At 37.4% G+C, this 13,479-nt stretch overlaps 1 protein-coding gene across 5 annotated transcripts in view; it reads left to right on the top strand.

Annotated features, from left to right (window-relative positions):
- Positions 1 to 13,479, top strand: part of ARK2N (arkadia (RNF111) N-terminal like PKA signaling regulator 2N) — a 76,633-nt gene that overhangs the window by 12,842 nt on the left and 50,312 nt on the right. The gene's annotated exons all lie outside the window — the stretch shown is intronic.

Raw genomic sequence — 13,479 nt, forward strand, 5'->3', positions numbered from 1 at the left:
ACTTCCACCTATGAGTGGAGTCATATAGAGTTCATCTTTCTCTGACTGGCTTATTTCGCTTAACATAATACCCTCAAGGTCCATCCACGTTGTTGTCAATGGGCCAATTTTGTCTTTTTTTATGGCTGAGTAGTATTCCATTGTGTATATATACCACATCTTCTTTATCCAGTCATCAGTTTCTGGGCATGTAGGCTGGTTCCACATCTTGGCTATTGTAAATAATGCTGCGATGAACATAGGGGTGCAACGGACTCTTGAGATTTCTGATATCAGGTTCTTAGGATAGATACCCAGTAATGGGATGGCTGGGTCATAGGGTATTTCTATTTTTAACTTTTTGAGAAATCTCCATACTGTTTTCCATAGTGGCTGTACCAGTTTGCATTCCCACCAACAGTGTATGAGGGTTCCTTTTTCTCCACAACCTCTCCAACATTTGTCACTCTTGGTTTTGGATGTTTTTGCCAATCTAACGGGGGTAAGGTGATATCTTAGTGTAGTTTTGATTTGCATTTCCCTGATGATTAGCGATGATGAACATCTTTTCATGTGTCTATTGGCCATATTCATATCTTCTTTTGAGAAATGTCTGTTCATGTCCTCTGCCCATTTTTTGATCGGGTTGTTTTTTTGTTGTTAAGCAGTGTGAGTTCTTTGTATATTATGGAGATTAACCCTTTGTCGGATAAGTGGCTTGTAAATATTTTTTCCCAATTAGTGAGCTGTTTTTTTGTTTCAATCCTGTTTTCCCTTGCCTTGAAGAAGCTCTTTAGTCTGATGAAGTCCCATTTGTTTATCCTTTCTATTGTTTCCCTCAACTGAGGAGTTATAGTGTCCGAAAAGATTCTTTTGAAACTGATGTCAAAGAGTGTACTGCCTATATTCTCTTCCAAAAGACTTATTTTGAGTTTATTTTGGTGTGTGGTGAAAAAGAATGGTCAATTTTCAATCTTTTGCATGTGGCTGTCCAGTTTTCCCAGCACCATTTGTTGAAGAGACTTTCTTTTCTCCATTGTAGGCCCTCTGCTCCTTTGTCGAAGATTAGCTGTCCATAGATGTGTGGTTTTATCTCTGGGCTTTCAATTCTGTTCCATTGATCTGACAACCACTGATTTTTTTAACAGATTTTTTATTTATTTATTTTAATTGACTTAATTTTTATAGAGCAGTTTTAGGTTCACAGAAAAATTGAATCAAAGGTACAGAGATTTTCCACATACCCCTTGCCTCCACACATGCATAGTCTCCCCCATTATCAAGATCCCCCACCAGAGTGGTACATTTGTTACAACTGAGGAACCTACAGTGACATGTCATTATCACCCAGAGTCCATAGTTTAACGTTAGAGTTCACTGTTGGTATTGCACAGTTGATAGGTTTGGACAAATGTATAATAACATCTGTCTACCATTATAGTATCATACAGAGTAGTTGGACTGCCCTAAAAATCCTCTGTGCTCTGCCTATTCATGTCTCCTTCCCCTGAACCTCTGGCAACTGCTGATCTTTTTACTGTCTCCTTAGTTTTGCCTTTTCCAGAATGTCATATAGTTGGAATTATACAGTATGTAGCCTTTTCAGATTGGCTTCTTTCACTTAGCAATGTGCACTTAAGTTTTCTCCATGTCTTTTCGTGGCTTGATAGCTCATTTCTTTTTACCACTGAATAATATTCCATTGTGTGGATGTATCACAGTTTATTTATCGTTCACCTACTGAAGGACATCTTGATTGCTTCCAAGTGTTGGCAGTACATCCTTTAGCATTTTTGACTGAAAATCACAATATTAAAGAGTAGAATTATAGCAGAAGCAACCTTTTTATTGACCTTATTACTATCCTGAATAGCAAATATTTATTGAGCAGCTCATTATTTTAAGGTTTAGTGCTAGGTGAGATATACCATGGAGTGATAAATGGTGAAGAACTTGGACTTTGGAGTCATTTCTGTTAAAATCCTGACTCCAGCATTGGCTCTGTGTTTGCAAATTTCCTAACTTTGTACTTATCTGTAAAATGGGGTAATAATATTTACCTTGTAGAGTTGTTGAGGGTGGGTTATGCATTTAAATGCTTAGCTGATTTTCTGGAAATTAAACAGCTTGATTTTAATAATGTTATGGTTTTTGTATATATAAACACATGTATTGTTTCCTTGGGCATCAAACAGTCTGATCCAGTCAGGCCAGAGGCTGAATTCTTTGCAGTTTGTTTTACAAGAATATACGTTTAGTACTAAAATACTGCTAAAACAGCTGCTGCTCTTTCCTACATACATACAAGTATATATTAAGAAGTGTTCAAGTAGTTTGCTTGGCAGTACATTACATGTCTGTCATGCTTTAGACTTTTTGAAGCATCTTACGTTGTTTCTTGATAACAGGTCTTTTTCTCATAACAACCATTAGAGTCTGTATTCCCACTCCCTAGTCCTTTTTAAGTTTTACAGATTAGGAACTAAAGAACAAAGGTACACATCCTAGGCTATACAGTTAGTGGCCGAGCTGAGATTAGAACCCAAGTTTCTGACTCCTACCTACATTATTTTTTCTTCTCTACTTTGCTGCCTTTGTTTTTCATCTGTCATTACTTTTAGGTACAGTGAGAGTCAGCTGCAGAGAGATACAAGTAGAGACAATGGTACTGATTCTCAGTGATTTGAATTTTTTAATTCACTGTTTTATTTGGTGTCTTCTTAGAAATGCCAAGGATACTTTAATGTTATTGGCAGGAAAATCCATCCTCGACCTCTCCTGAGCTTTAGAGCTGAGTATTAAATATCTTAGTGCATCCTCAACATTTCTTTAGATGTTTCAAAGGCACTTTAAACTCCCTATGCCTGATATCAGACTCTTGATGTCCCTTTCCCCTCTCCATTCACTACACACGTCTTTCGTGTCCCCTTAGTGATTGGTTCTACCGTCAGTAGTTGCAGAATCTAGAAACCAAAGATTTGTCCTTGACACCTACCTGTCTCACTCCCTGTATTTGCTCTGTGGTCTACCAGGTCCGTCTACATCTGTCTGTTGCCACTACCATCAGTCCAGAGCTACTGTTAATTTTTGCCTTGCCTTTGAGTTGTTCTACTGACATTTATTTTTGTCTCCTGTTCTCCACTGTGCAGCCAGAGTGGTCTTTTTGAAGTACAAATCAGCTTAAATCTGTCTCCCTCCCCTATTTAAAACAGTGGGTTCCTATTTATTCCTCAAGGAAGCCTTCGTAGATCTCCTAGGCTGTGTTACATTCCTCCTCATTTTTCTCCTTTCATTGTGCCAACGTACCTTCTCTCTGCTGGACTTGCCACAGTAATAAATTTTATATTTATTTGTGTTATTCAATTGTGTGAACATTCAGTCATCTCTTCCTTAGACTCCAAGTTCTGTTAGAAAGGTGCTGTGTATTTCCCAGTGCCTGGCGTAGTAATTGACACTAGGTGCTCAAGAAATGTATATTGAATGCGTGAATGAATCCTTGGTTGTAGAGAAATGACTTGTTAGTTCTGTGATGGACTTGAACTGAAGAGGAGGAAGAGAGAATATAAAGATTAAAAAGTACTATTTCTTGAAATTCGACTTTGTGTTTGTATACTTCATACTTGGTGCTGTAAATGTGTTACTCATTTCATCCTACCAAGGACTGAACTTTTACAAACAAGGAAACTGAGGCTTAAAGAATAATAATTTGTCAGTAGAAACATAACACTTCAAATTCCCTTTCAAGACTTAAGACTGGTGTTTTTATGAACTTTTTATTTGTTTTTATTTTTTGAAAGATGTTAGATCACTGTATCTCATGGCTACCACCATATTGTATTAGTACTGAGAGTAACATCGATGAAAACTGACTGACAGCAGCTATCTTTCTGCAGGATTATTGTCTTTGCTGAAATAGACCTCTCATCTCATCTAAGTCTAATCAACTTGAAATCATCAAAATGAAACTGTGAAATCCCTTCTTGGGTTTGAAGTCCAATATCTCTGACCTTTCTTGTTTCTTTTGATTTTTCTCATGTCTCTCTTGTTATGGAGCCTAGGTTTAAGATTCTGTAATCGCTCTTTTTACTCTTGTTTTTATTTATTGAAATCCTTCTTACTTTTCTAAGACCAGTTAAATTATTATCCACTTCATAGACATTTTTTCTAGTTCTGATCTTGTGAATGTCTGGAGTTCTTTATATATAGACATTTGTGTCTGTAATCCATTTTGAGTTAATTTTTGTAAAAGGTATAAGATCTGTGTCTAGATTAATTAGTTTTTCATTGGATGTTCAGTTGTTCCAGTACTATTTGTTGAATAGACTGCTTTCTCCATTGAATTGCTTTTGCTCTTTGTCAAAGGTCAGTTTGTGTTTGTATGGATCTGTTTCTGGGCTCTCTGTGTTCTGTTCAGTTGATCTGTGTATCTTTTCTTTAGCTAGTACGGCACTGTCTTGATTACTGTAGCTTTATAGTAAGTCTTGAAGTTGGGTAGTGTCAGTGTCAGTCCTCCCTTCAGTATTGTGTTGACTGTTCTGGGTCTTTTGCCTTACCGTAGTTTATATGGTTTTTCTAATCCACGAACACAGAATATTCCCCATTTATTTATATCTTCTTGAAGGTTAAGAATAGGCACAACTGATCTGTGGTAATAAAGGTCAGAATAATGGTTACCTTTACGGGGTAGGTAATGACTTAGAGGCAGCATGAGGGAGGCTTCTGGGGTTTTGGGAATGTTTTGTATCTGTGAGGTCATTACATGGATATGTTCATTTTGTAAAAGTCCATCAAGTTGCACACTTATGTGTACACTTCTCTATGGTAATATTTCAATCAAATATTTCTTAAAAAAGAAAAATCTTAGAGGAGAGAATCTGACTTTTTTGATTTGAAGAGCAGAAAACTCAATACCCAAATTTGTTGTTTAGTGGTCTAACATCTACTTACTAGTTTTGAAAATTTGTGAGTATAACTTTTTTGGGGGGAGGGAAGTGGGTAGAGAATTTAAATATTCAAAGTAAGAGCAGACTTGGGGCTGGCCTGGTGGTGCAGCAGTTAAGTTCGCACGTTGCACTTTGGTGGCCTGGGGTTTGCTGGCTTGGACCCCCGGTGCGGACCTATGCACTGCTTGTCAGGCCGTGCTGTGGCAGGCATTCCAGATATAAAAGTAGAGGAAGGTAAGCATGGATGTTAGCTCAGGGCCAGTCTTCCTCAGCAAAAAAGAGGAAGATTGGCTGTAGATGTTAGCTCAGGGCTAATCTTCCTCAAAAAGACAAAACAAAACAAAATAAGAGCAGACTCACATGAAAGGTTGATTTTAGTGTGTTTCTTGTAGGCTGTTTTTATGTTGGATGGTTTTTGGTCACAGATGTAGACAGAATTTTTAGTATCAATTTTAAATAAAATGAGGAACTGCAGTAGACTAAATCTTGGGAAAAACTCTGTCATAAATTCTGTTTGAAACATAGTGTTCTCTCAAGGGAGGTGGCTATAAGCCCTATCACTTGGTATTTGAAGCTAGGTTAGATAAAATAGTAGAATGTGTCCTGTTTGGACCCCCATTGCAAGGAAATAGACAGGATCACTTGTAAGGCTTTTTTTCTTTAAACTTCAATTCTGTGATAAGGAAAATACAGCCTCTACTCTAGTGGGCAAAAGCATTCTTGTTTTGTCAGTCAAGCATTGACTCTCTTTAAAGTTGCTTTTTTGTCTAAATAGAAAGCCATATTTAGCTCAGATTATTGTTTTGTACCAGAGACCAAAGTTGGAATTCATGAATTATCTAATACTATGGCTTGTACATGTGGAGAAGCAGTGTAAGTTAACTGCTTCATATAGATCATGTTTGAGGCATTAGCTGCTTGTATTTCTTACAGTTCTTGGGTGGTGATATGAAATAAACAGATGCAGGAGTGCTCCAATTAGAATGCCCCATTTTACATGACTGTGGAGCAAAATCTTGCCTAGAAGCAGTTTCATTTAATGGGCTGTGCTTGTGTCAACTTGTGGTTTCAACGGAAAAGTGCCTGTAGCAACAGTAGACTTATAACAGCAAGTGACTTCAGTTTGCATTTGTCACATCAGGAAGGACAATACACTTTCAGTTTATTCATTCATTTTTGTGTCCTTATAGTGGTGGTAAAGGATGGTTAATGGTGGTTGTTGCTCACAAGGGGTAAAATTGAAAGGTGTAAAAGGCAAGCCTTTCTTAGGCTGAGTGCTTAAAGATTTTATCCATTGCTGCGTCAGAACCCTCAGGAGGGTTTTCTGTAGTGGTTACTCTTAGGTAAGACTCCTTTAATCATGGTCCTTTCTCACAATTCTAAGTCTATAGGAAGTTGTTAAACATCTAAGAATATTTTGCAAGAAAACATACTTTCTTCTCTGTGTGTATTTTATGGATATTTTTATATCTTCTTTTTTCTCTGAGGATAATTTTTTACCTACCAGTTTATACACTAAAGCAACTGGTTCACATTTATAAAAAGTCTGTTAAAGTCTATTCTCTGTTCACGCTATGCTTTCTTCCTGGATGGGCTGATATATTCAGCTTCCACCTCTACTTATATTGATAATGTCCAAATCTCTATTTCTATATTTCTTTTCTTGGGAACTTGTGTTCCTATGAGCATTATCTAGTTCAAATCAAAGTTGATTATTTCTCTTTTTGCTCTTCTTATAGTACACATCTTAATTGGGGTTGCCCTCTACCCGGTTGTATATATATGCCAGTAACCATCAAAGGAGTGGAGTGTTCTGTATATATCATATGGGTTGAGTTGGTTGATAATGTCCAAGTCTTCTATATTTTTGCTCATTTTCTGTCGAGTTTTATCCATTTAGAATGAGGAATTGAAATCTGCAACTATTAGTATTGAATTGTCTCCTTTCCATTCTGTTAGTTTTTGCTTCATGTATTTTGAGCCTTTGTTAAATGCATATATATTTATAAATATGTATACATTTATAATTTTTAGATTTTCCTGATATAGTAACTTTTGTATTATTATGAAATGTCCCTCTTTGTCTCTAGTAATATTTCTTGTCTTAAAGTCTATTTTTTCTGATTTTTTTTTTAAACATTGGCACCTGAGCTAACATCTGTTGCCAATCGTCCTTTTTCCTACTTCTTCTTCTCCCCAAAACCCCCCCAGTACATAGTGGTATATTCTGGTTGTAGGTCCTTCTGGCTCTGCTATGTGGGATGCTGCCTCAGCATGGCTTGATGAGCAGTGCTAGGTCCATGCCCAGGATCTGAACCAGCAAAACCCTGGGCCACTGAAGCAGAGCGTGTGAGCTTAACCATTCAGCCACTGGGCTGGCCCCTGTCTGATGTTGATAATAGACATTTCAGCTCTCCTGTGGTTGCTCTTTGCATATTATGTCTTTTTCCATTCTTTTCTTTCAACCTATTGTATCTTTTTCTGTTCTTTTCTTTCAACCTATTTTATCTTTGAATGTAAGGTATGTTTCTCATAGACTTCATACACTTGGATCTTTTTCATACAGTCTGACAATTTCTGCCTTTTGATGGGAGTGTTTAGGCTGTTCATATTTAATATGTTTATTAATATGGTTGGATTTATATTTGCCATTTTGTTATTTATTTTCTAATGTCTCATTTTTTGTTGTTCCTCTGTACCTCCTTTATTGCCTTTTTTGGGGGTTAGTTTTTGGGGTTTTTTGCTGAGGAAGATTCACCCTGAGCTAATATCTGTGCCAGTCTTCCTCTATTTTGTATGTGGGTCACTGCCATACCGTGACCACTGATGAGTGGAGTAGGTCCGTGCCTGGGAACTGAACCCGGGCCACCAAAGCAGCTTGTACTGGATTTAACCACTAGGCCACAGAGCTGGCCCTGGGGGTTAGTTTTTTAACTACATTTTTTGAATTATTTTCTTAGTGGTTGCTCTGGGGATTACCTCTGTGTCTTCATTTATCACAGTTTGTTTTTTTTTTAATTGATACTTACTTAATTCCAATAAAATATAGAAACATTGCTCCAGTATGAGAGAGCTCCATCTCCTCCCTCTCTTTTAGGCTATTATTTATGTATATATGGTATCTTTGTGTTTTATAAACCTAGCAAACAATGTTACAATTATTGCTTTGTACAACCTTAAGCTTTTTGAAAGGAGATTGAGAAGAAATAAAAATTATTTAGTCTTTTATGTTAATTTACATATTTATCACTTTTTGTTGTCTGCATTTCTTTTTATGGATTTGAGTCACAATATGGTATCATTTCCTTTCAGCCTAAATAGTTTCCTTTTTTATTTCTTATAAAGTAGGTCTGCTACCAGTGAAATCTTAGTCTTTGTTTACGTGGGAATTTTTTTTTTTTTTGAGGAAGGTTAGCCCTGAGCTAACATCTGCTTCCAATTCTCCTCTTTTTTGAGGAAGACTGGCCCTGAGCTAATATCCATACCCATCTTCCTTCACTTTATATGTGGGACGCCTACCACAGCATGGCTTGCCAAACAGTGCCATGTCTGCACCCGGGATCTGAACTGGCAAACCCCGGGCCGCCTAACTGGAATGTGCGAACTTAAGCACTGCACCACTGGGCTGTCCCCTATCTGGGGATTTTTCTTTTGCCCTCATTTTGAAAGAATAGTTTTGTTGGATATAGAATTCTTAGTTAATAGTTTTTGTTTCCCCCCAGCACTTTGAATGTCATTCCACTACCTTTTGACCTCTAGTGTTTCAGATTAGAGATCAACTGTTAAATCTTTGTGGTTTCCTTGTGTATGATGAATTATTTTTCTTTTACTGCTTTCTAGATTTTTCTCTGTCTTTTTCACTTGTTTGGCTATGATGTGTCTATGGATCTCTGTTTATCCTACTTGAGGTTTTTTGAGCTTCTTGGATGTATGGATTAATGTTTCTCATCGAATTCAGAGGAGATTTTGGGCTATTATTTTTTCAAATATTTTTTCTGCCTCTTTCTCACTCCCCTTCTTGGATTCCTATTATACATGTGTTGGTATTCTTGATGTTGTCCCATAAGTTTCTGAGGTTCTGTTTATTTTTCTTTAATTTTTTTTCTCTCTATTCTTTAGACCATGCAATTTCTATTGGCCTATCATTATGTTCACTGAGTATTTATTCTGCTATCTTGAACCTGTTGAACCCTTCTAGTGAATTTTTCCTTTCAATTTTTGTACTTTTCAGCTATAGAATGTCCATTTGGTCCTCTTTTAATACTTTTTATCTCCTTATTGAGATTCTCTATATGTCAGTTTATTGTTATCATACTTGAATTTTTAAAACATATTTTTCTTTAGTTCTTTGAGCATTTAAAATGCCTCTTTTGATGTCTTTGCTAAGTCTAACATCTGAGGACATTCATTTTTCTAGTGACTCCTTTTTTATCTCCTGTGTATAGGTTACATTTCCTGTTTCTTCAAAAGTCCTTGATTTTTTTATTGAAAACTGGACATTTTAGGTAATATATTTACTGTGGATTCTGATTATTTTTCCTTTTGAAAGTGTCATTCCTGTTTCTTTGTTTTGATAACTGGGATAAATCTGAGAAATCTGTTTTCCTGCAGTGTGTTGTTGCTTATGTCTCTGCTGTTTTTTTTTTTCTTCCTCTTTTAAATATTAAGCCTGGCTTTCTGGTGGTTGCTCTTGTCCTTTCTAGCATAGCTTACTGGTTAGCCAGTGCTTGGACAGAAGTACTCAAACACCTGCCAGTAAGGATTTTTGTTCTCTGCTTATGGGGAGCGCATTTTAAAGTTCAGGCCATTTTCAAGTCTGCCTGGGCTTTTACTTTCTGTTGGGCCTTTTGGCATCTCTGCATAATCATGCAGCCTCAGCCGAGAATATGCTTAACCCATTCGTGTCCACATCCACAGGCTAGTAGAACCCTTGACTATCCTGATGGCTTACTGCAGAGGTTGCCACTTGGTCTTACAATGCCCCTGGAGAAAGATGTGGCCAACCACTCCAAATTGAATGAGACCCCTTTGTAAGTGCAACTGGCAGATTCTCAGGGCCTGCCTCACCTCAATAGGCAGAACCTACTAAACTGGGAGGTGAGGGGAAATGGTTGCAGCCCCAGGCAAGAGCACCACAGACTCCCACTGTTCTTAATCAAAATTCTGCAGGTTTGCAAGTATTAACACTCAGGGTTGTGTAAACTTTTGACCTATTTCCAGAGCACTGGAAAATGGCTATTTTTGTCAATTTTGTCTTGCTTTGTAGTTACATTTTGGGGAGAAGATTTGCTGACCCTCTCACTTGCCCATAACCAGAAGTCTTGCTCTGCCAATACTTCAGAAACCCTACATACTCGTAATCTATCACATCTCCTCCATTCAGAGATAACCACTGTCCTGACAGTCTGGTAACTATTTCCTTGCTTTTTAAAGCAGTTTTACTGTACAACTAAGCTTTCATATATACTATGTCATTTCATTTTGTCTGATTTTGAATTTTCTATACAACTCATACTGTAAATTCTTTTGCAGTTTCTTTTTTTATTTTTTTGCTTACCATTGTTTTTGATATTCATCTGTGTTGAAGTACTTGTCCTTTATTTGTTTTCACTGCTGTATGCTCTTTCTTTGCAGGAGTTTACCACAATTTATTTTTCCATTCCACTGTCGGTTAGATGTTTTGTTTTTGTTTTGTCTATCACAAAATCAGTGCTGCTATGACACATGTGTTTCTGTAGACAGTGTTTTTCAAGCTTCAGGTTGCCACCTATTAGTTGTGTAATCAATTTACTGAGTCATGACAAGCACTAAAGTTTTCAAATATAGAGATGGAAAAGAAAATATATGAGTGCTTTACGTAAGTTTTTGTGTGTGAATGTCGTCACAAGAAGCTCCAAACTACTAAGTCACCTTTTATTTCCTGCACTCTAATCTCCAGAAAGCACTGCACATTCCCTGTTCTGTTCCCTCCACTCCATCTCCAGCACCCTTCCAGGTTGCTCTCTGGGTCATCATCAGCAAAATCATCAATATTCTCAACCTCCTCTCTGAATTTTTCCTTTACTTTCTTATACTAATAGCAACCTGGCTTTCCCGTGGGCACTGCTTCACCTTGCGAGAGGTGGTTGTGTTTTTTTTTTCTCCTGTAGTCCTTATCCTCTGGCCTGGAGAAGGAGGGGTAAATGATTTCCTTGTTCCTCATTAGTACTTTTCAGATAATTTTTCTCTTCCATTTATCCCCATATTGCTGTCATGTTTTGATCACTGACCCCTTTATATTGTGACAATTTTTGTTCCTTGCTTCTTGTCATTTTGTCCTTTGTTAGTCTTGTCTTAATTCTTGGTGTTTTCAGTATACACATAGATGATCCTCTGAGACTGCCCACTCAGTTCTGTGAACTCTTCCTTAATGATTTTGTTCTCTACCCTACCTCAGCCACTTGCTTTCATAGTCATATTCTAATTGTTACTTCTCACACTGTCTGTTGTGAAGGACCAGTATATTTTTATTTCCAATTCATCATTGGTGGATTCTTTTGGGCAAAATACAGTCAAAATCTATTACTAGGAAATTGAAGTGCTGTTTGGCTGTCACGACAATATGAAATTGCTGTAAGTTTCTAATCAGTTACTCTTAATTTCTATACTTCTCTCATTGCAGGCTGTCATTCAGGGGTAATACTTTGAGGAGCACTCTGTTAGATCTTGTCAGTTACTAATAGCTTAGTTTCAGTTTCATTCACAGCACTTTTGGATTACCACCGTCTGTCTTTCCAGCTCACTCTACAGTACCCTGACTCCACTGGTATGTCCATTTCATCGGTCCTACCACGTGTTCACTGCCTTGTACCTTCTTGATGTGATCATTAAAATCATTTTGTTGCACATTCTCTTGCTTCTTTCTTGCTTTGTTCTAATTGCTGGGCAAAACAATTCTGGTTAAATCCAATTTCTATGTCTTCTGCAGTTGGACTTAGACAGCCGAACTTGAAAGGAGAACAATACACCTGTGTGTACCAGTCACACTTTAAGTTCATGGCTGCAACCCTTAAAGTGTGCTCTTATTATTGTCTGGAAATCATATACTGTACTTCTGTAGTTTCTTCACTTTCTCACTGCTGTTTCACACCTGGTCCTCCGATCACCCTCACCACCACCTCATTCATAACTGATGACCTTGCTTTCTTCTTCCTAGAGAAATTTACATTCAGAAGAGAACTTCCACAGATTCCCATTACGTTTATCATTGGGCCATGCAAGATTAGAATGACACCTTTTGTTTTGATAATAATTTTTGCCTTACGGTCTGTTTTACCTGTTAATCATAGAGATAAATCAGCTAGAGGGGAGTTGGTTATATAATTTTCTGTTCTTTTCCTTTAAGCCTTTATATGTCCTTATGTATGGGAGATGGACTTTAAACAATAACACAGTTATTTAACTACAGTAATGTAAAGTATCATGAAGGAAAATAGGTGTGTAATCTGTATATAACAAGAATCTTATTAGCCTGTAAGATACCAAAGGCCACCCCAAGGAAATAATATTTATTCTGCTATCTGCAAAGAGTAGCCAACAAAAGAGCAGCACAAAATGAATGTGAAAGGTCAGAGATCTGAAAAAATTGTTTATATGACCTTTTTTTGTAGCTAGAGAGAGCTAGCATATGAGTGGTCTAAGATTGAAACTGGAGAAGTGGGCAGAGGTTTGAAGCAGGGGAGAGCAATCACATTTTCCTCCTGTTAAGTTTGTGTTAATAGCTTGGAAATTGAGATTGTGAGTTGGTATTTTTTGACTCCATGTAAATTATTGTACTTAGCAGTTTTATTCTCCTTCAGATTTTCGGTAGCAAATGGTATAACCCATTTCCATTTTTCACAAACCCCCAAACCTGCCTCCTTTTTCACCTTGCCTTAAGCTTTGCTGACCAAGGAAGTCTGACATGAAACACGCTCACTCCAGATTTTCACAGTAGCCTCATTCAGCCTTACACTTTCCACTTCCCTGTCTCTTCAGGTGGGGGTCAGTATACTGCTTCCTTCCAATGGTTTAACTCTTCTACCTGTCCTCATCTTCTGTCATCTTAGTTTCTTAATGAGTACAAGGACTAATAAAACAAATCCTGCATTTTCATTGTCCAGAATTGACAGCCTGTTTTTGTTTTTTTAATTGTTGCATATTACCCCCCCCTTTTCTTTGAGGGGGAGAGAAAAACATCATATAGAGCTCAATTTGCCTTTAACTACTCTCCTCTCAGTCATTCCCTCCATCTCAACCTTATAGGACATTTAAGAAATGCTCTGTATGTGGGATCTAAAAAAAAAACTTTCTCATATAACCATGTCATATTTGCCTTGTAAAAATATTGTTCTGCCTGCTGTATGGAGAACAGGTTGGTGGGTAGGAGCAAGACTGACTATGGAGAGACAGGAGATGATTGTCAATCATTCCATTTAAAAATAAATGATGGAGGTTGTGTTTAGAGTGGTTGACCGTGGAGCTGGAGAATAGTGGACAGGCTAGAAATCTAAGGAGGTAGGATTGATAGGAGTTAGTG

The sequence above is a fragment of the Equus caballus genome, chromosome 8 (genome assembly GCF_041296265.1).
Source record: "Equus caballus isolate H_3958 breed thoroughbred chromosome 8, TB-T2T, whole genome shotgun sequence".
Taxonomy (NCBI): domain Eukaryota; kingdom Metazoa; phylum Chordata; class Mammalia; order Perissodactyla; family Equidae; genus Equus; species Equus caballus.